The sequence below is a fragment of the Gallus gallus genome, chromosome 1 (genome assembly GCF_016699485.2).
Source record: "Gallus gallus isolate bGalGal1 chromosome 1, bGalGal1.mat.broiler.GRCg7b, whole genome shotgun sequence".
In the NCBI taxonomy this organism is placed as follows: Eukaryota; Metazoa; Chordata; class Aves; order Galliformes; family Phasianidae; genus Gallus; species Gallus gallus.
The window spans coordinates 72,199,778-72,222,743 of NC_052532.1; the positions used below are offsets into that span (position 1 = coordinate 72,199,778).

General features: G+C 44.6%; 1 long non-coding RNA gene across 1 annotated transcript; it reads left to right on the top strand.

Moving 5' to 3' along the window:
- The first annotated feature begins 1,356 nt into the window (after positions 1–1,356).
- Positions 1,357–22,652, top strand: LOC124417679. The gene is made up of 4 exons (XR_006934350.1): positions 1,357–1,399; positions 4,810–4,918; positions 9,939–10,027; positions 13,971–22,652. It is a non-coding gene; the product is annotated as an uncharacterized LOC124417679 (long non-coding RNA).
- The last annotated feature ends 314 nt before the right edge of the window (positions 22,653–22,966 follow it).

Genomic DNA, 22,966 nt, shown 5'->3' on the forward strand with positions numbered 1-22,966 from the left:
GAAATCTGAGATCTTTCTGAGGACCCTTATTGAGTTTCAGGGCCAAGCCCACCATCTGGGGACAAATGGGTCTGTGGTGCTCACTGGGGGCCATGGAGGCATATACCTGCAACGTAAAGCACCAGCTTCTGGCTCTGTGATGGCTGTGGAAGTTAGATATGCAGTAGGGTCATTGTCATGAGCTTGGTGGCAAAAAGCAGCTGGGACCTCCACTGACCCTCCACTATGTGTAGCTATCCCATATCTGCCTTGGTCACTGTTCCCCAGTATGACTCAAAGCACTGGCTGACTTTCTATGTGCAAGAGGTATTGGAGAATCCAGTCAAGAACTGGTGGCTGTGGAAGGAGGATCAGACAGTGAGACTTGCCACAGCCTCAGAACTCGAGGAGATGCCACAGTCAGCAGGCCAGCTGCTGTGCATCTTGCAGTGGGAGCCCTTAGGAGCATCACAGCTAAGGTTGAAGAGAGCACAATTTGTTCCTCCTTTCTTTGACTTTGCAGTGATTGGGTAGGATGTCCTCTTTGTATTGGTTTTGTAGCCAGTGATGGCTATGATTTTTTTATGAAACACATATTTCTGTCATATGGATGGGTTGGGATGGTGAGTTGCTCCAATTTATAGGCGGGAGAGGAAGCTCTTTGATACATGTATACCTGATGTGAGATAAAGAAACAACGGTTCAAATGTTGGTCTGACCGGTTTATTACAAATCTTAACCAGGAAGACAGGGAAGGGGAGGGTGGAGACTATTACGAATTAGGGTGATGGGGAAGGGAAAGTGGTCTATAGGAAAGAAGCAAGAATTACGTAAAGCAGGGATAGTCACCACCAGGATCCAGCAGCATCCCATTGCATGCCGTTCCGATGGCCTGAGGCAAAAGCGCAAGGAGAAGGCAGCAGCAGCATGGCCGACCTTAGGCAGCAAGCAGGTACAGCAACAGAGGAAGTCCAGGAGGAAGGGGCAGGTCTCAGGTAGCAGGCCCAGGAAAGTCCTTCAGCAGGCAGGCATCACACTGTAAGGCATCTGATGTCAGACACCTATCCTCATGGTTGTCGGTCCTTTTTTTATCCTTCTTCTTCTGGCAATGTGACATTCCGGCTCGCTATGGGAGTCATGTGCAGTACCCCCTGAGATGGCTATCTCCTTCAAGATAAGCCCAAGCAAAAGACTGCTCCCTGGCCTTTAATCTGCTGCTTATCTCTCTCTCCTTGCTCCTGTCCTGCAAATCTTCAGACAAAAGACTTTGCCAACTTTGACCAGGACTTGCCTGGACTTGTCCATCTGTGTCCTTTAGACAAAGGATTTCTCAACCCTTGATCAGGACTTTTCCATCAGCTTTGCTGAGCAAGCTTTGAGACAATGCAAAAGGAATCTCTTACAGATGGCAGGGCAGAGAGTGAGTAGTTCTCATTTATTGTATTATTCTCCTATGGACATATCTTAGGACCTACTATGTTATGTTTTCTTGGGTTTTTTTGGGGGGTATGTCTTTTCAACAATTTTCTCATGATAGCTGAAGTTTCTTTAAGGTTCACTGTGTCTTTGCTCTGCATGTGTGGCCTAATGTCACAGGTCTGCAAGTGTGCGGTAGGGCTGTGAAACCTGAGTCAAGAGCTGTATAAGCATTTTAGGTACCTCCATGTATCACGTTTTGTGTGTGACCTCCATCCAGTGATGCTCTATGGCCTTGTATGGTGATGTGGAAGGCACAGTGGTGTGTGTTTTGCTATGAGAACCAAAGACTTGACATTATTTTTGAGGCTGTGGAAGAAATATATTGCTGGAAAAGGATTTGAAGACCAATCTCATCCATACTAGGCTGATGTTTTACCTGTGGCCTATTCTAACAAGCAAGGAGCCTCTGCAGGCAGTAGGGTATGGCAGAAACAGGAATATAAGCACGTGTCCCAGAGACATGTTGTAGTCTGATTTACCTACTCCATCACAATACCTGGAAGCAGGAAAGCAAGGAGAATAAGCCATTGTTTAACCTCAGAAGAAAGGTTTCTTCTGCTCTGTCTGTGGGACGTGGCAGTGGTGTAAACCTTTGTGTATGTAACCAAAATAATCTGTACTGGCTTATACCAGCCCAGAGCCAAGCTCTGGAAGTGGCCACCCTATAGTGCACACTTTAAATGTCTTTTCAGCCAATACTTGCACAAGGTACTGAGAGATGCATGGTGAGGACCTCAGGCACCTGTGAGCAGCATGGATGGCATGACACCACTCATTTCCCTTTTAACACAGAAATCTTTCTCTTGAACTGAAGTTTCAGAATGAATTTATATATATCAAGATAAGGTTTGCATGCAAATTTTGCTCAATATGTTATTGAGAACCTGACTGGTTGAGCATATTTCCTTTCTCTCTTTTGAGTGGACTAAGGGGGTAACATTCTTGAAGGACACAGAAGTAACTGCATGCCAACAGAGACCAGGTGACAAGGTTTCAGAGACAGCCGGGGTGTACAAGGGATGTTCTTCCCCCGTGGGAAGTCACAGAATCACACAGAATCACAGAATGGCCTGGGTTGAAAGGGACCTCAAGGATCATGAATCTCCAACACCCCTGACGGGCAGGGCCACCAACCTCCCCATTTACTAGACCAGGTTGCCCAGGGCCTCATCCAACCTGGCCTTGAACACCTCTCCCTCCAAGCTGAGTGGGAAGAGTGAGTGATTTTCTCTTTAGTTTCTCCTCCCCATGCACTTCAAGCCCTTTCTTTCTTTTTGGGGATGGCATCCCATGCGCCAGAGTAGGGCTGAGACCATATAGCCCTGGATGGAGAAGTAGCTGGGGACAAATGAGGAAGTGGTGTATTGAGCAAAACTTCATGCTATAGAAATCATTTTTTTTTCCAGAAAATTGTGTAGGGAGGAGGAGGCAGGACACAAGCTACTGTTGCAACAGTGTGTTTTCATTGCAATGCAAATTCAAGTAATTTGGGTCGGGTTCAGGTTCACCTTGTGAACTTTCTTTGTGGCTGGGACTGAAACCAGGATGTCTTCTCTTTTTCTCATACCTCTCAATACTGTCCTCTCTTGGGCCATTTGGAGCGTGACCCCAGAGATTGTTTTGCTACCAGGCTACTTCCACATGTCTAGAGGATGGCTTCTTGGTGGAGCACAACACCAACCTTAGTGATCTAGGTGGCTGTGGTGCTCCCCTCCCTCCCTCTGCTGTCTTTTTTCAATCTGAAGGGGAAATGGGTGGTGGGATGTGCCCAGAGCACGCTGACATGCAATGATCCTAAGAGGTTTTCAAAACTTGTTTTGCTCATCCAGAGTTGTTCATGGCAAAATTAGACTGAAAGTGTCTGTGGTGCTTGTAACCAGCCACACAGCAACAGATGTGAATCACCCAGACACTGCTCTGTACATCAGGGCAGTGATGAATTTGAAAACTGCAGCTTTATTTCTGGGAAAAAACAGTGTACAGATCTGAACAGGAAATTTACTGCCTTCTTGCACAAAACTTGACTTCTCCTCACCCCCTGCCTGCTGCAAGCCTGTAAATGTTTAAGTCACCTCACTGCTATCCTGTGTGGGGTCTTTGTTTCCTGCCTCACTTGCTAATGTTGACCCGGCCCTGCCACTCTCATAGCACAGCCAGCATTAAACTCTGGGGGCATAGGGCAAAGGCAGCTCCTTGCCTGCCCCTCAAAGTGGCTGACTTCTGAGGCTGATGTGCATTACTGGGGCTCCCCTCCAGCTTTGGGCCTTGGGCAGTCACCTTCATTGCTCTCTCCTAAATCTAATTCTGTTCTGCTTTGTCCAGATTATAATGTTCCTTGGAATTCATTTTAAATGCAGAGCAGGGTCAAGGGAGGCTTTCAGAGACAGTTCAGATGCTGTTAGGGTGAGGGCTGTGCTAAAGGCACTTTGGGCTTATTTTGTGGAGCTGGCAGTTAAAATCATAGCTTTTTTCTGGGCTGGCTGTTAAAAAATCACCTCAGCTCCCTGCAGCTTGCTGCTGTCTCTCCCCTGTACACATGTTCCTGGGCTTGGGTGTGTACACAACTCCTCCTCACATTCATCCACCTGCATTGATACTGACCTATAGATCTCTTTGTCCATCAGTGGAGGGACAAGTCATTAGTAGTTCTCCCTCCTGGCCTTATCCCTTCATGCTGGCCCTGATCCTGGTCCATCTGATATTCCTGTGGCAGTACAACCCACCTGGGGTCAGCTCTCATGGAGACATTTTGGTTCCCTCAGTGGGGGGGGGAGGAGTGAGGGATGCAAATCTCAGTGTCTAGCATTTTGAAACTGTCTCTTACTTTGAAGGACCTGCTATGCTTTACAGACTCCTTCAGTCCTATGACACATTTTCCTTGTGCTTACATGCTTCTGGTGTGAAGCATGGCAACTGCTTTGCACTGCACAGGAGGACTCTGCCAAGGAAGACTAACGTCTGCATTTGATTGAACCTGCAGAGGGAATTAAGGTAAAAGGAATGTAAATATTAGAGTCTAGACAAGATGCTGGCAGAAAACATTTGTACTCTTGTGGCATGTGCCATGAAACAATCATTTGCAGCAAAGGAAAGGCTACACAGAAAAGCAGCGAAGGTAAGGTAAGTCACTGATGTGGATGTGCTGCATCATGTTTTATATTCTGTCCCTTCTGTAGGGAATGGAGTTTAGTTCTCTGTATGTGACACTTGCATGAGCCAACCATTTCCCATAACAAGCACTTACAGAAAAAGGTAGTGACCTACTTTAGTATTGTAGGGTCAGTGAGGAGGCAGTTGGTAAGTTCACCTGAAATAACTGTTTTCTTGGTCTTTGGTTTTATGTATAATTAGAGAAAAATGCAGAACTGGAACCTTGGATCTGTACAGCCTGAAATGGTAGAAACAGGAGAGTAAGGATTTCCTTTGCTGGCTTTATTCCACCCAGATGAGAGCCTGGCAGGTAAGAGACTGAATTTGGGGTTAGAGGCAGTGCCTGAGGCAGCTAAAGACCTTGAGTTTCCTGTGGAAGTGCGAGATAAGCTGTTCCCCTGGCCATCCTGAGGTTGACATCATGACAGCAGCTTGGGTTACTCTGCTGTTTTGTCTCATCCCTAGCCCCTAATATGCCCCAAACACAACTGATGCGAGAATTTTACCTTATTGACCGTTTTAATGTTCCTTAGAGATGCAGACAGTAAGTTCATCAGAGAGGAAAAAAAAAATCAAACATTTTCAAATTCTTGCAGGGATCAGCCTGAGAGGTGGTGAGATTTGTGGCCTAACACATGGGTTTAACTTATACCCCAGTACAAATGACAAATGAGTGTAGCTTATACTAATCTCAAATTTGGCAGCATTTTGATCATCTTCAGGAAGGAGAACTTCTCCATTCTCACTGCCATCACTAAGAAAACAGTTGTTGATTGGACAGGACCATAGAATTTCGGTGAGAATGAATGACTGCCTTTTTCTTATGGAGGACAAAGCGCTGTGTTACTCAGAGGATGTGAGTACAGAAACTACTAGTTCTTGGAAGCAACGCTACTGTAACTTTTTTTTTCCCTATCAAATTCAGTTAAGTTCGGGGGATTTCCAAAGAGGAGAATTATGAACTGTGGCTGTTCCAAACAGATAAGTCAATCTCCAAACACAGTGATTCTCAGGAGAAACCATGCTGTTACTGAGATAATTAACCCCAAGGAGAAGGATAAGAGAAAATTCTTATGATGAAATGTTTACAAACTAGAAAGACCCAGTTCTTACTATCTATCCAAAGCCTAATTCTGCTGAAGGGAAGTCAAAGGAATTCCTTAAAGCAAAGACTTTTTTTTGTCTCTTGAGACCTTGGAGGGCCAGGTTGGTATTGGGCATCAGGCTGTTCCTCATCCAGGGTTCAGAGCTCAGGATTTCTGCCAGATTTGGAGACATGGCCTTGTTGCTCTGTGCTGTCTGCATGTCCAGTTGCTTTTTGGTCCTTCTCAAAGGAATTGTGTCCCACACCTGAAACATCCCAGAGGGGCAAGAAAGAAGGTGTAGTTCTTCCATGAATATTCTGAGCAATAGCAGTTTGGATCTTCAACATTTCTTGGAAGATGCTTTCAGTTTATAGGATGGCTTTTTCTTGGTGATCTGTGACATATCTCTGAGGCACACGTCTCCTATGCTGTATGTAAATCAGCAGTAACACATCCTAGATTCCAGTAAGCTAATATCCCCCCATTCGATTAATAGAAACCCCGAGTTCCTTTTTCAGCTTCCTCTGTTGACCACAACTCGCGTCACAAGTAAAGTCCTGCCTGCCAGCATGTGTGCATATGGTGTGCAGAACATGAACACAGCAAACCACTTCACAGCATTGTTGTTTTCTTTTTCTTTTTTTCTTTCTTTTTTTTTTTCTTTCCCTTCTCTCAGTAGAAACGGCTAAAGACTAAAAGCCTTTATTAATAAAATTCACATAGCTGCTGTTGCTGCAGATGAAATCATAATGTCAGTAGGGATTTCTGGGCAAGGATGTCCTCTTGCAAAGTGCACTGAAAAGGGCAACGCCTTTCCAGAGTTTGGAAAACCTTTGCAATGTCGTGTCACTGTGTGTTCCACCACCAAACCTGTAAGTGAGATATCTTGAAAGACTGTTCTCTGTAGTCAGTGCAAGCTTGCAGTTTCCTCCCTTTCCCCAGTGCCAACACCAAAGCTGCCCTTCCCCCTGGCAGCAGTGGTTTGGAGAAGTCATATTCAAATGCCAGTTCTGTCCTGAAGGTAGGGATCATACAGATCATCAAAGGCCCCCATTTGGCCTGCCAGCATTTGGCTGTCTTCTAAGACTCCAGCTGACTAATAATTTGAGTGCTAACATGGCTCTCCTATGGGACAAAGGCAAGGGGGGAGAAGACCTCCATTCTTGCTTTCTTCCTTCTCCATAACAGAGCTGAAAATGCTGTTAAACAAACAAACGAACAAGACCATATAAACACAAAAATTAGCTCACAAATTGAAGAACAGAATTCACCCAGAATGGATGACTGAGAGGAGTGGCTCGCCTTGCTACAGAAATATCATTTTCTGTTGGATCCAGCCGTGGATATGGTGGCAGGCACCTCACTGTGGACAGGAGTTTGCATAAAGTGAAAAAAAGAGTAATTTTGATGGAAGTCTGTGTTTCTGAATTTGCTTCCCCTTTTCAGTATAAGCCAGGATTTATTTGTAGATTTCCAAAGTACAAGTCATTTCTGAACCTGTACTTGTTAGTGCATATATAGCCTGAGTAGCAGTTAAAACCGTATGTTATTCTGTCAGAATACTCAGGCCATCAGCATGCATACACATTTAAGATTTCTAAGTCATTTATGCTCTTTCAAGCATAATGAAGATAATTTATGCTGATGGCAGCAGGAGCTTACTTTTGGTGGCTGCTTTTACTACGAGAGGAAGGCCTCTGTAGGAAAGCTTTTGTTCTGCTTCAAGGCAACTGGAGGTTTTGCAGAGCCTTCCTAAACTTCACCATGGATGATGGTCAGAGGCCACCATTTAGGAAGAGGGAACCAGGAAGCAGGGATGGAAGGAAGGAAAGAGAGAGAGGAGACAGAAGGCGTGAGAAGATGGGAGTGAATCTGGGAGCTGGTCCTGCATGCAGTCACGGCGTTGTACTTGATGACTGGGGTCTGCCAAGGCATTGTGTTTCCTGATGGGGAGCTCTCAGGAGAAGAGAGAACGGGCAAACCTCTTGGTTTTCTCTCTGAGCTTCAGCTGGCTGTCCTCTGTTTCTTGTGGCTCACAGGTTACTTTATCCTGGCTCCCAAGGCCTTTATTTACCCACCAGTGACGAAGCAAGAACAATAACAGAGTTCCCCAAATATGGGGAGAGGAAGGGCAGGAAAGGAAGTAAGTTTTGTTTCCTCAGCAAAACCACACTGCTATCCCCTCACCTTAGACATCTGAGTCTTATGCCTTTTTCTGAACAGAAAAGAAATAGAAAAACTCCGGTTGTGTGATGGATGAAACACTGAGCAATGCCACTTGTAGTATCAAACTGATTTGGTAAATCAAGATAAATGCTCTCCTTTGGTCTAGTTCTTACCTGAGCCTGGCGAGAGGTGTGAAAGTATGAGGTAATGTTGTATTTCCTGATATTCTGCCTACATTTAATGTTCTGGGACTATTTGTCGTCCCACTCACCCCCGGGAGAAAGCACCTGCCAAAGAAGCCACAAGCACTCTTGAGGCCCTTCAGAATTGTCTCCTGCTTTATTCCTCTCTAATTTCATGGGGGTCATTTACATGCCTCATTTTGCCACAGGTGTCAATTTGCAAGAATAATTATTTCTTTTGAGTATATTTGTAATTTTCTCACACAGTGCCCCTTTGAAGAGGAATGCAATACTCTGATAAAGTCAGTGAATTGTGTTGTAGCATCACTGAGAAGAGGGAATAGTCTTTAAAATGTGTCCCCAGTTCTAACTATGTGTCGTGGTAAAAAATACATAAGTCTAGGAAGAAAAGTACTCTTTCTTCTCAGTAGTGTTTCCTAATTATTTTAAAACCTAGTCCCTGAGCATTTTTCCCTGGTGAAAAGAAGTCTCCCACTAAGCAAGATATTCCTCCTGAAAGACAGAAATAGGGTATACCAGATGGCATCTGAGGTCTCAGTCCTGCAGCCCTTGTTCACCTGCAGGTTTTAGTCTCACACACGTATGGGGCACTTGCAAACTCACATCACATTCAAACATAATTTAAACAGGGTCTTATTCAATATTTGGCTTTGGACTGGATTTGTGGGTGAAGGGGCAAGGGGAAAGAGGACCATGTGAAGAGAAGTAGTCACTGATTTCGGCAGGAGGAGGCTTTCTTGCTTGGCTGAAGACTCCTTGTTTCCCCAATGAATGCCTTGTGAAATTCACTGCATGATGTTAAACCGATCCTGACAGATCCTGTCACCATGCTCCATTCTTAGCACAAAACCTCATGTGCAACTTCAGAGCAGCTGCTCTTTATTTACTTATTTATTTATGAGCATGTTATCTGGGTTCAATGAAATTGGTTTTTAAAAACTCTTGCTGGCTCTGAGGTTGTCTGTTCAGTGTTGCTGCCTGCAAGCACAGCTCCCTGTCACCTGTCCTTTTTACTGGATCACGTTTTCTTCTCTTGCTGAATGTTTCCTCTCCTCCCCAAAGCCTGGATGCTGCAGTCTCTCCTCCAGCCTCATCCCAATCTTTGTGGGCCCATAAGAGTCTCCCAGTGCAGCCTGTTCATGCTCCTGACAGTCCTGATATTTGGCATCCCAGGGGCCGGTTTCTACTTTCTCCAAAACAGAAATATGCTCAGATCAAAATGTCTGAGCTGAATGGAGAGACCTGTCACTTCTTTAGGCCTTACTCTGCTATTCAAGAAGAGGGCAGATGTTCATTGCAGCTTCATTTCAGCCTTTTAGGCACAAGCTTCAGGCTGCTGACGAAGTGTTATTCAGATTACTGCTAATCTGGTGGAGAGCAAGCCTGGTATCTCTTATTTACAGCCCCACTCCTAATTAGTGATGAAAATACATAATAAAAATACAGTTTATACTGAGATGGACTCTGTGTAAAGCTTAGCTGAGATACAGTAAAGTAAAAAGACTTTCAGAGCTCTGAGTCATTCTGAAGGTAAATCCCACAGAATATAGAAAATTATCCCCACCCAGGGAGAATCAGAAATTTGAAGGTGTTCTCCAAGCAGAAAGCAGTAAATGTAGCACATTAGAGCTAAGGCTAGACACATGCTCATAATATGCATCTTCTTTTGAACCCTCCGGATACTGAACAGGATGGAACTTGAATCTTTCCCACTATAACACCTTCCTAAAATATAGAGCTGTGATGACAAAGTCAGAGGGTGCTAAATTTTTAAAATACTACTGTAAGAGATGTTCTACCTTCCCCCCCCCCATGCTTAAAAATATATGGATGTGATATATCACTCTTGATTTTACTCTTCTCTTTCTTTTGCTAGGTGTTTGCTAGGAGGACACAGGGAATACAGAGGGATCCAAATGCTCATGCATGTTGACCACACACTTCTGCATTGCTTGAATACCCACAGTGAGTATGTGCTAGTAATATCCAAAGCATGTCATACATGTATATATGTGCAATACTCCTGGCATAGGGATGGTGCCTCTTGGTTATTCCCATTCAGTTCTGCTAAATCAACTTTTTCCTATCTCACTTGCTCTGACCTTGCTTTCAGTACATTTCTGACCCCATTTTTGCCAACATGAAATGCTCCCCTGACTTTTATCCCATAGCCTTTTCGGAGGGTGCTCGCTCACAGAGGCTGTCATAAATCCAATCAAGTCCTTTGGCCTCAGGGCACTTTATCCTGTATCTGCCTGGTGAGCATGTTGATACCCAGGCTCTTAAAAGGTCAAACTTGGGCTTTCTCAGCCCTAGAAATTGAAGCTCTTGCATTTGGGTATCATCCTTAGCTAGCCTTTAGACTGGGACCTGGATGTCAGCTGTTTCACTCCTGGATGAGTATCCTGCGAACTAGATTGTTGTTGGCACTACATTTCTTCTCTCTCCACTTTTTCTCCTCTTTCTCCATTCATGTCATGAGCCTAAGTAGCTTTCCCATCTCCAGGCACTTAGCTTGCAGTGAGCAGCCTGGAAGCAGTGAACTTGATAACTCAGTGCTGTGAATCCCATCAGTCAGCAAACTTTCTATTAGATTTACAGTTTCCTGGAGTGTGCTGGCCTGTTTTGTGAATTCACCTCATCTTGTAGTGTCCAGCTCACCAGCTTAAAATCAAAGACCCTATTTCTTCTCAAGGTCCAGCAGAATGTTGCCTCAGAGTCTGTGGGATGTAATGATGTGTTGGATCTCTTTTTTAGTTCATTGTATAAGTATTATTATTCTTTATTATTCAATTGTCTTCCAGAGTACAAGCGAAAAAACTTTTTTCTTAGTTTTTTCTTGTGCATGAATGAGTCATGGTAAGGAGCTCAAGGTCAGTGCTGTGTAAGGTGCTTGCACTTGACATGAATCATAGAATCAGTTGAGTTGGAAGAGCTGAAGGTCATCTAGTCCATCTCCCCTGCAATGAACAGGGACATCTACAGCTAGATCAGGTTGTTCAGAGCCTAGTCCAGCCTGCCTGAATGTCTCCAGGGATGAGGTGTTCATCATCTCTCTGGGCAGCCTGTTCCAGTGCTTCACCATCCTTATTGTTAAAAACTTCTTCATTATATCCAATCTAAATCTCTTGTCTTTCAGTCTGAAACCATTTCCCTTTGTCCTATCAAAATACACCCTGCAAGGGTCTGTCCCATCTTCTGCACGCAGATGCTACTTGTCACTGTGAACAATATTGCACACTGGTTGTGTCTGAAAGCCAAACTTTGCTGGCCTATGAAAAGTAGGGTTGTCCTGATATATGGAGGTAGAGTGTGAATGTTAGGGGCATCCCTTTTGTTGCAGAAGACAGCACTGGATCAGGCTCAGACCATGAACTTATGTCTGCTTGCCAAGGTCTGGTTTCTGACCACTCAGATGGAGCACTAAACATCAGTTTCAAGGGATCCCTGCACACTGACTTCCCAGTTGTAAGTCTAGAGGGGAAAAAAGCAAAGGACATCATCTGAGACGTCTGATGAAGTGGCTGTTTTGGGAGCAGAGGAAATCCTGCCCTCCCCGTGCCCCTCTTTTCATTATAATAGGTGCTGTGATTTGGGCAGAGGTTTCATCCCTAATCTGCAGAGGTGCTGTGCAGGCACAGAACCTGCCAGAAACAAAGGGAAATTGCATGCAATTTGTTTTCCTCCAGATTAGGCCCAATGGAGCTGATGCACTGTGAGGATAAGGAGTGGGTTGCTCACTCCAACATGGATGCTCCTGGTGAGGCTGAGTTTTTCCTGTCAGCTCAGAGAAGCAGCAGCAGATGGGTGAAAGTATTTCTGCATTTTGTTGGCCTTTAGCAGAGATTGCCACTGAAGGCCTTATCCTGTAGGGTGGTAAGAATACAGTGTTAATTAGAAATGGGAGGGTCCTTCCTTGAAAAGTGAAAAAAGGAATGAAGAAAGCATCTAAAAACTCTCGTGGGGAAGGTTACAGAAAGAATCAAGGGCTTCCCCTAGGGAAACTTCCTTTGGCTTTTAGAGTTTATGAGACATGAGCAATGTGTTTGTCCTCTTTACAGCTATTCCCAGCCCTCCCCTACCCACCTACAGATTCCTTGTTTATACACAGTGACTCTTCTGTGTGGTTTTGGCCACTCTGCTCTTTACTCATGGCCCTACAATGGACTGTTACTGCCACTGCATCCACCCTAAAGGAAGCAACCTTCACATTTCTGGGATTCGCAGAGTGGTTGTGTTGTCCCTTTGCTCCATGTGCAAAATGTGGGTGCCCAAATGTGTGATGGCACCCGAGCCAGGATGTTACCCACTCAAATGGTTTGAGTGCCCACAGTTCTGGCACAAGCCTTGGCTGCCAAAGCCTAGTTGCAGTGCTCGTGCCCTGACGTTTGAAAGAGGGGGGTTTTGAAACTTGAGCACAAACCATTGGTTATCAAGCACTGTTCCTGTTCCAGCTCCCGTTCCCTTCCCTTCCCCCAATCTTTTATTTCTTCTTCCTGGCACAGGCTTAGGTGGCCATGCACAATGCCCTATATTCAATGACTTAAAAGTTTTAATTTCCTGTGGGAAACATTTGTTATGGCCTACAGGTAGATACTCTGTTATTTTTCCTCTCCTCTCCTATTAGGCCTTTCCTTCACTTTAGAGTATTTCTGTGACCCTAACTGACACTTTCGAGATTCTGAGCCCCTTTGGATCTCATTGATTTCAGGACATATGTTGGTAAGTAAGAGGAGAGTTAGAGTCCAATTGCTACACTTTCCTCAGTAGGTGTAAACCAGCCTGTCCATGTTGATTTTACAATCGATAAACAGTGCATCATTACATGTCACTGCATGTCATCTGATAATGCAATAAAAATCGTGGTGAGATGTACCACAATGATGCGTTTAATGGTCTGCCTGGTATGGCAGACTGGGTGGAGGGAGTGAGGTGAAATGGTCTGGTTATTGAGAACTTTTAAACTTGTCAGCAACTTGGGATGTACATGTTGCATGCAAGAGGGCTGGCAGTGTTCTGGGACTGCAGTCTCCCAGCAAGCATGAAGGCTTGGGCATCACCAAATTGGAAACTAGTAGAATTAGCTCTTTGGATTTTGGCCATCTCTAGTTAGTTTTGACTTTGTGGGCATTGGAATGTCACAGTGTCAGGCAGCAACATGTCACTGGGCTGCACTTAGTGAAGGGACAATTGATGGACATACATGGGCATGTAGGTTTGTACAACTCTGTGATGGAAAGAGAGGCTTATGTATATATATACACTGACACACATCTATAAATATATATATACATAGTTTGAGCTTTGAAATATGTCTCTTAGCCACTTCAGTTTTTCCATCTGCGTTCCCAAATAATGCTTCTTTTTCACTGCACTCCAACCCATGGATTCTCTTGGCCCTTGGGATGGAGGGTAAAACTTCACGAGATGAGCCATCCCCTGGACTCTAGGGGTCCGTGGAGGCTTTAAACTCCACTTACAGAGAGAGTTTTCTATCATGGTCATGCGTGATGACTTGCTTTGGCCATCAGAGCCCAGATATGGATGGCTCTCAGCTGTGCTTGTTGATTGTCGCAGCTCAGCTTATCACTCAGCATAACAGTGGGGAAATACAGCAGGTCCGTGCCACACTACTGAGCACTGGGGGATCCTAGAAAATAATCAAAAGGCTTCCTAGCAGGCAGCTCTGACAACCTGCAGGAAAGGAGAGTCCAGCAATTCAGCCTCCAAGGAGGTGAGAGGGCAGTGTATGCTGAGCTGGAGCTGATATTAGCTTGTGCAACCCCTACCCTCCTACATATTTCTGAATATTGACAGAACTCAGTGCTTTGCATCAGGAAGAAATTTGGAAATTTTGCTGAAAACTAAAGCTTTTGTTTTTCTTTCCTGTTCTTTGCTCATTTATTAGATGCCTGCAGGTTGAGCATCTGCACAGCCGCAAGTCATGCTATTCAAATGATCTCCGTGCTCATCAGCCCCACACACCCCAGATTTTCAGAGGATCTGAGCAGGTTCCACTGGCTTCACATTATTATTGTGGGGCTCCCACTCCAACCTACGCGCCAGACCCAGGAACATCAAAGGCACTGCAGAAGTTCACACCAGATGAAAGGCTGGTCCCACCCCTCTTGCCCACGGATCACTGCTTTCCCACCTGGGTAAAATGGTGGGTAGAGGCAGGGTGGGACCATGGGGAAGGGCAGTCTCTGCCCCGGTGCTTTCTCTTGGCTGCCAGGGCAGCGCCCTGGGGAGGTATCCACAAACTGGAGCTCAGCCTTCACCCAAGGCTATGTCTGCAAAGGGCATGCTGCCTCCTCCTTGGCATCCAGCTGCCAGTGCCCTTGTTTTCCTTTCCAGCCCTTGCTGAGGCACAGGGCTTGCTGAAAGGAATCAGCTCGGATGTAGCCTCCTGATTTTACTCAGTTTGAATCAGCATTAAAAGCCTGCAGTTGTCTGGGCTTCCTGTGAAATGAAATCTCCCAAAAAATAAGTGGCTGCACTTTTCCCAAAAAGGCCCGGCTGTCAGTAAAACACAGCATGGAGTAAAGGAGCAGCATCTCTGTGCAGTATAACAAGCTGTCTACAGGTTGGAAAGGCATGAGTTTGCACAGCTTAGCTTATATAAATTGAACAGCAAGTGCCAGCAAACTGCAGCAATGTGAGAGAACCCAGTAAGTTTGAAGTGTTACAGAACAAAGCTACTTTTATGATTTATACACTTGCCAGCCATCAAATTCTTAACTGAAACTGGAGCTTTCCTGGTAGCACCACGAGGGCTAGAGGGGCTGTGAAGAATTTCTGGTATTGAAGCAGCTGTCCCAGTGTGAGATAGAGCTATCAATAGGAGGTCTATCAGGGCCAGCAACAAATGGGCCATTGGTTTTGGTTTCCTCCACCTCACCAGCTCCACTATGAGTCATATAGAGTGGTCACAACCCTCTAGACAACTGTCATAATCACTCTTTGCAAAGTGTGGCAGCAACTGAGGAGCCCCCATGCTTCCCAACAAACTATGCATCCTTTGCTGTATGGACCCAAATGTCTGGAGCTGAGGGAGAAAACCTCATGTGGTGGCATTCTTGAAAGCCTAATGTCCCCAAGCCTGTGCTTGTTCCTGGGCAGCAAGGGGGCCCAAAAGGGCTGCAAGGAGTTTATGGTCACTGAAAGGAGGACAGGTAGACACTGCATCCCTGTGAGCTGCCTTGTGGGATCTGTAGTTGAAGAAGATGGGCTGAAAGTCATGGTTTTACTGCTGGCGAGAGTTGTGTCAGGCTTGTAGCTTTGTTATACTTTTGTTTTCCTGCATGCCCAGGGAGGAGTCACTTGGGTGTAACCTTTCTGAAGTGTTTTTACCTCCTGTGTAAAATGGAGATGATAGCATTTAACTACTCTTTAGCAAAATGAAGCATCTTTACAAAGGCAAGAAGAAATGCAAAGATTCCAGTAATTTTGCTTGCTGAATGAACTTTGGTCAATAGGTCCAAATACCAGCCAGTGTCCCCAGTATATAATATGATGGCAGGTTCTTGTGTCAGTACTTCCCTGGAAGTGGTAAGAAACACTGGCTAGAGTGCCTTCAGACCATGATCTCCGTGCTAATGCTAAGCTTGTATGCCCTGAGACATTATTTATTTAGATAATAGCTGTTATTGCTGCTGTTTTGCCAGAAAACATCCTCTGATTTCTGCTGCTTCTGAGCCTGCAGCATTAGAGATTATTTTTTTCACATTTATTTGCACATTGCTCTCATTAATGCTTCCAGCAGAAGCCTGTGGGCACTAGGATGAGGAGACAAGGCATGAAATCAATGGCAGGCAGGCAGGAGGATGTGGCAGGAAAGCCCAGCAGGAATATATTTGAATATCAGCATATTAAATGTTTGTGAGGTTGTGTAAAAGTTGTGATAGTACACAGCCATCACAGGGGCTACCTTGTAACTACTGAGGGCTGACTGTGGGGTGGGACTCCCATCTTCAGGCTAAAAATATCGCGGGATACTCTATATCCAACAAGTGCACAACAGTGAGTAGGTATAGCTAACGATACTTCGGGCATGGACTTTGTAAGACTGGACAGTTATTTCCTCTACATTTTCCTTGTGCATGCCATCTGAAATTCCAGTAGCTATTGTAATTACTTATTTTGCAAAAGTGCAATGCTGATGATGGAGAGAGAGAAACCTGTGTCAGAACAGGAACATGTTAGGTTATTTTGGTATGGAATGAAGTGGGGGACTTGTGAAATTAAGGGTTTTGGCTCAGACTCCCAGTGCATCTATTTTTAGGGTGAGGCAGAGTAAGGCCAGTTAACACATGGTGGAAGAACTTGTTCTTCCCATCGGGAGCAGTTGGTCTCTCCCCACTCACTCTGTTTATTTGCAGGCAGCAGACTTTTCCTCTTGGCCTTCTCTCTTCTCCCATTTAATTTGGATTGGCCATCTCTTCCACTTAAACAGAATCCAGCAGTATTTCAATGCCAGGAAAAATACCCAAATGCTGCTCTCAAAGCCACAAAGGGTTCAGTTATTTCCTGGAGATGATATGAAGCTTATAGAATTACAAGAGATGGTTATCGACTCTTACTTGTGGAGTAAAAGGGTTGGGAGTGAGTAGAATAGAAATCATTGTGATTCTGTGAAAGTCTCCCAGATCATTTCATAAAATCAGGTTATGTGCAGGTGGCAGGTGGAGGAGAAGGGGAATAAGTCTTGGCACTTTCTTATCTCTCTCCCAGCTCTGCACTAGGCTTGGTTTTGGGAGTGGTGGCTGTGCAGAGAAGGGAGCATGCTCAGTGCTGGGGTGCGTCCTGCAGCCTTCATCCCCACTGCTTCCTCTGTAGACTAGCAGCTTCTCACCAGACAAAAAACATTGGTTAACTGTTTTATTAGGTGGAGGAGAAATGGCTGCACTTGTCCTGGGATAACAAGAGAAGAGGCACCAGGATGTCATTTTTTATGTCACTGTGTTAAGCTCAGTTGCTTATTTTCCATATGAGCTGTAATTTGATGATGATGGAAAACGGGATATGTGTTTAGGACACAATAGGTGAACAAATTTTCATGGTATGGGTTATACTGGTGTGCCTGGTAGTAAACAGGAGGCGTGTGGAAGCATGTATGCATAATGCCTGTTGTACTGGACTGCCCGTGTGTGGGAATTCAAAATAGCTCTTGGACTTAACTGTGGTAAAATAAAGTAATCTTCTGTATGTGGTATGGAGGAGTTGAGAGAAAATGCAACCTGTCCTTTGAGACAACTTTCTTAGCAAAGTCCGGAGAAGGAAGAATATATTTACTTCACCAGTTACAGCACCTGCGTTTTGGCTGTTCAGCCATGAGGCAGCTCTCCTTCTAGAAAGTCAGGTTTTATATATGGCATTTGTACAGTCAGCCAAGAATAGCGCTGGTTAGGTAGCCCAGTAACACAACCTGGTACAGATGAGATCAGAGCTTCTACAAAGAAACGCAGATAAGAAACAGCTGATTCCAGAAGCATTGCCTGAAATATAGCCCTTAATCCTATTACTGCAGGCTATTGCTGCAGGCTGCGGCCTCCCCAGGTCTCTTTCAGTTTGCTGCTGTTTTGTATTTTAAACGGGCATGATTTTCAGCTCACTGCATCAGAAGGCACCTTTCCTTTTTAAGGAAGAAGGAGGAAAATTGATGTAGCATTGTAAACGCATGTTGGTGATTCTATTGTAGTAGCTGTTGTGGTCACAATGGAGTTAAGGAGAAAGAGGAAGGTTCCTTTGTGGGCTAATAGGTGGGAAGTGCAGCTCATTTTTCAAATTAAGAGTAACTAACCAGAGAAGGCAATACTCTGATCAAGAGTCCAATATGGTGGGAGAGTCCAAGAACAAGAGATACTGACTTGCTGACTAAAGGACCCAATCACATAGAGGAATGCACACAGGGATTGAAAACAAAAAAGAGCTTGGCTCTCAGAATGACCCCAAGATCTGGAGAACCACCCAAAGAGCCTGGATGCAGATGCCCAGAGGGCCAGCTGTCCACATTTGCCCTATGCTGCTTTTCTCATGCCCATGGTCCTGCAGAGAAGCCCTCAGCTTTGCTTCTTAGAAATGACTGGCATCAAGTACTGCCCATGTCAGACCAAGGGGGTGCTTTTTACCCCAAGTGAACATGTGTATTGAAGTCAGGCTCTTGGCAAATATTCCAAGATGATATTTTTCCTGCCATGATCCCAGCACAGGGTGTGCAAAGAAGGAAAACAATCTTATGCAGATCCCCTGCTGAGCTTGGCCAACAGACTGCAAGTCTATTGTGGTATACATGGCCATACTGGATCAGACCCATGTCCTGCCTCTAGAATGCTGGACTGTGACCTTCCTGCCTCTAAAGAGTGGGATGGTAAGATTCTACCATGAGTTCTTTGGCCACTTGCTGCAGCTGAGTCTTCAGTACCATCCCCAGGCTCTGCAGACAGCTTTAGGCCACAGTTAAGTCCCACAAAACCAAGGGACTGTTTGGATGCACATGCTGTCTTGGAAACGTATAAAATATAATCTTGAATTGCAGACATTTGTGCAAAGCCAGCATTTTGAGTTTCTCCATTGCTCTCTTTCAGATTGGCTAGAGATAGGACATTTTTTTGTGTGTGAATTCAGGCCCCCTAGAGCATCTGGAGCAGAACTGTGGATTAGTGACACTTTCAGGCCAGTGAAATTTGGGATGTAACTTTAAGCATTTTGTTGTTGACTAAAGCAAGCAGAGCATTTCTTGATCACAGGGATGTATATCTTTCATCTATGCTGCTACTTCAAGGCTTAATTCAGCAAACACTAAAAATGTATTGGTTGGTCTTCCCACTGCCTACCTTCCCACCTTCACTTCCTCCAGCTATTTGTTTTGAGTTACTTGTTCAGGAGTTGCTTTCCCTTTGACTTTAAAAGTTTGCCTTGCACAGCAAAAAAAAAAACCTGGTATTTTGTTGTCTTTGGTATTTGGCAGGAAAGTGAAAAGAACACAAAGAAGAAAAAGATAATTGTTTTTTTTCCTGATGATTTAACACACAAGTGTTCTTTTTAGTGCTACTGCTGCTGCTGCTGTGTTAGAGCATCTTCTTTTCTCAGGCATACCAGAGCTACTATAGAGAGGATAAAACAGGGTGCCTCTTAGCTCTGCTTTGCTGGTCCTAGCAGCTGACTGGGAGCTGAGACCTGCCCATCCACTTGCTGCTCTGAGTAGGGCTCCCTTGTAAGCTGTTTTGATGCAGGTGATAGAGTCAGACAGAGCAGCTTTTGTGCGGAGATTTGCACAGCTCATTCCTCTGCTTTACTGCTTTAGCAAAAGTTGAAACAGGTGTGCTGGAGCCACTCTGTTCATTGCATTTTTTTTTCAGGTTCATATTCCCGCGTATTATTTTATTTTGTGATGTTCCTTATTTTGAGTTGAGGGTGATCTTCATCTCCTCAGGACATATGGAATGGTTGGTGAAAGCTCCCAGGTAGCTTTTTCCAGATAGCTGGGAAAGGATGTATTTGGCAGCAGGGATGGTAGTTGGTTCAGCAGTGTATCTGAGAAGTCTGAGCCTCTAATTTGGGATGCATACTTTCTGGTTTCAGCCAGAAGACTAGTTTCTCTCATGATATTTTTATTTTCCTCTTTCACCACCAGCTGCGAGCAGGAAACACACGGGGCACACAGTGTGCAGGCGATCCAGCAAAGCCAATTATATGAACTCTAACTTTTTGAGGTTTTTTTTTTTTTTTGAGAGTGAGAAGCAGGACCTAAAGGGCCATTTCTCTCCTTTCTTTTTCTAACAGTCTCAGTCTCTACCTGCTGGCATGAGAGAAAACTGAGAGTTTCTCACCTTCCTCTTGCAGCATAGCAGCATGGGAGAGTCTTGCTCACAGAATGAAAGAAGAAGCAGGAAGAAGGAAATGAACAGCTGAGTCATTATTGCAGAAAGAAGTTACAGGAAAGGGGAGGACGGGAGGGGGCTGGCCATGTAACTTCGAGAAAAGGCACAAACGTGGTGATGAACAATTGCAGAGACAGCAGATCCTCTCCATCTCACAGGGCACATGGAGGTACAAGGGAGCCCCTGCCCAGGGACACTGGCAACTTTCAGTGGGTTCCAGCTACTGAGAAATACATGGAGACTCCATGCTGTAAGTCAGCTATACAAACAAGGAAAAAAATGGCTGAGACAGAGAAAGTGATGTATTAACACTAATAATAGGAAAACTGCTTAATAGCTGGAGATGCTATGGGCATGGATAAATAAAAATATGGCGTGGAGGGTACCAATTACAATACTAGTTAGTCCTGTCAGGATGTTGATAACTCTTTGCTGCAATCTATGGAAGAGAAAACTTATCTGTACTGATGCTTTGAGCACTACTCCTTTGTGTGCCTTGCTTTTTTATTTCCATACACAATTTATCAATATAAGAAACTGCACATGTAGTGTTGGCAAGTACAGACTAATCCAATTATAGATTAGTTCTTGAGTCTAACTCATAGGTTGTTCTCCAAAGGCCCCTGTAATGGAAAAAAAGTTTATGCATGTCCATTTTTTTGAAGAAAAAGTCTTCTAATTCTTCCAACAGCAAATGAAAGCAAGCAGTAATGTTGGAGTTGAAATCGTTTACAAGCATTAAGTATTAATAACCAAGTAATTACCATAGCAATAACCCTAATGAAAAACACTAGTTTGTGTTTCCAGAAGGTTATGCTATGCAAAGATGGAAAGAAATTTCATACAGTTCATTGCCCTGCCTGTACAAGACAGTTTCTAGGCCGAAGAATTCAGCAGTTACTGAACTGAACACTCACTTATCTTGACCTCTGCAGATCTGCCTTGACCAATAAGAGCAACTGCGGAATGAGTAGAGCTAGGCAAAACATCAGTGTGCTTGCAAGCAAGAATACTGGCCTCAAGGATTTTGATGTAGAACTGTTTTTCTGTGCAAATGAATCTAGAAGAAACCTTCACACGTTTTTGTCTCAGACTGCTGGTGAAAAATATCCTAGACCATCATGTTGGACTTCTTTGTTTTCCCAAATCTCAGGTTCCCATTTTTTTCCCCGAGACACTGAGTTAATACTCATAAACAAATACAATTTTGGGTTCTCATTCAAATTGCTGGGCAGATTTTCATTACTGCCTGTACTAAACTTCATACAGACCTTTTAATGGTCCTGGTTATCTTGTAAACTCCAGGACTGCAAGAAGGTGAAAGAGATGATCCATTCACCCAATGAACAAGGTTTATTTCCCTCTTCCTCCAACCATTCACTTGGGCTTTTAGGTCCTTTTGTAGCTAACATCGTTAGGTCCATAGCTAACATCATATGTTCATGACAGACTGGGCAGATGAGGGGAAAGCAGTGGATATTGTCTGCCTTGACTTCAGCAAGGCTTTTGACACTGTCTCTCACAACATCCTTGTAGGTAAGCTTAGGAAATGTGGGATACATGAGTGGACAGTGAGGTGAATTAAGTAAGAACTGTCTGACTATCAGAGCTCAGAGGGTAGTGATCAGTGGCACAGAGTCTAGGTGGAGACCTGTAGGTAGTGGTGTTACCCAGGGGTTGGTTCTGGGTTTGGTTTGCTTAACATCTTCATCAGTGATCTGGACAAAGGGATGGGATGCTCCCTCAGCAAGTCTGATGTTGATATGCAGCTGGGAGGAATGGCTGACACACCAGAAGGCCATGCTGCCATTCAGCAAGGCCTGGACAGTCTGGAGAGCTGGGCAGAGAGGAAACTGATGAGGTTCCACAAGAGCAAGTGTAAAGTCCTACACCTGGGAAGGAATAACTGCACGTTAGTACAGGTTAGAGGCTGATCTGATGGAAAGGAGCTCTGCAGAGAAGCCCCTGAGTATAATGCTGGACAACAGGTTGACCATGAGCCACCAATGTACCTTTGTGGCCAAGAGGGTCAATCAAGTGTCCTGGGATGCATTAAAAAGATTGTAGATAGCAGGTCAAGGGAGGTTCTCTCTCTACTCTGCCCTGGTGAAGCCTCATCTGGAGTACTGTGTCCAGTTCTGGGCTTCTCAGTTCAGCAAAGACAGGAAACTACAGGAGAGAGTCCAGCAGAGAGCTAGAAGGTTGATTAGGGGCCTAGAGGCCTTATGAGGAAAGGCTGAGACCTGGAACTGTTAGGCCTGGAGAAGACTGAGAGGGAATCTTATCAGTGCTTATAAATATCTAATGGCTGGGAGTCAAGAGGATGTGGCCAGACCTTTTTCACTGGTGCCCAGTAACAGGATAAAGGGCAATGGACACAAGCTGGAACATAGGAATTTGTGAGACTCCTTCTCTGGAGATATTCAAAATCCTTCTGGACACTTTCCTGTGTAACCTGTATAGGGAACCTTCTTTAACAAGGGGGTTGGACTAGATGATCTCCAGAAGTCTCTTCCAACCTTTATGATTCTGTGATTCTGCGTTTCAGTAGGTAAGTTGGCCACTGAAAACCACAAAGTCTAGAGATGTGCTTCAAAAGAGTTTTCTTGATCCACATGGTGTGTTGAACTTTGTACAAAAAGTTCACTGGAGTCTTCTATGATGAGAATCCTAGCCTAGATCACAGAATCATAGAATTGTAGGGTTTTTTTTTTTTTTTTTTTTTTTTTTTTTTTTTTTTTTCAGAGGAAAGTGTCCAGGTGGGTTTTGAAGATCTCCAGAGAGGTGTCTCCAAAACCTCTCTGGGCAGGTTGTTCTAGTGTCCTTAAGTAAAAGATTTTTTTCCTCATGTTCAGATAGAAATTCTTATGTTCCAGTTTGTGCTCGCTGCCCCTTGTTCTGTCAGGGGGCACGGGTGAAAAGTGCCTGGTCAGATGAAGCCTTACCAGAGAACAGTAGAGGGAGAGGAGGACCTCCCTTAACCTGCTGGCCACACTCCTTCGACTGCACCCCAGGATACCAT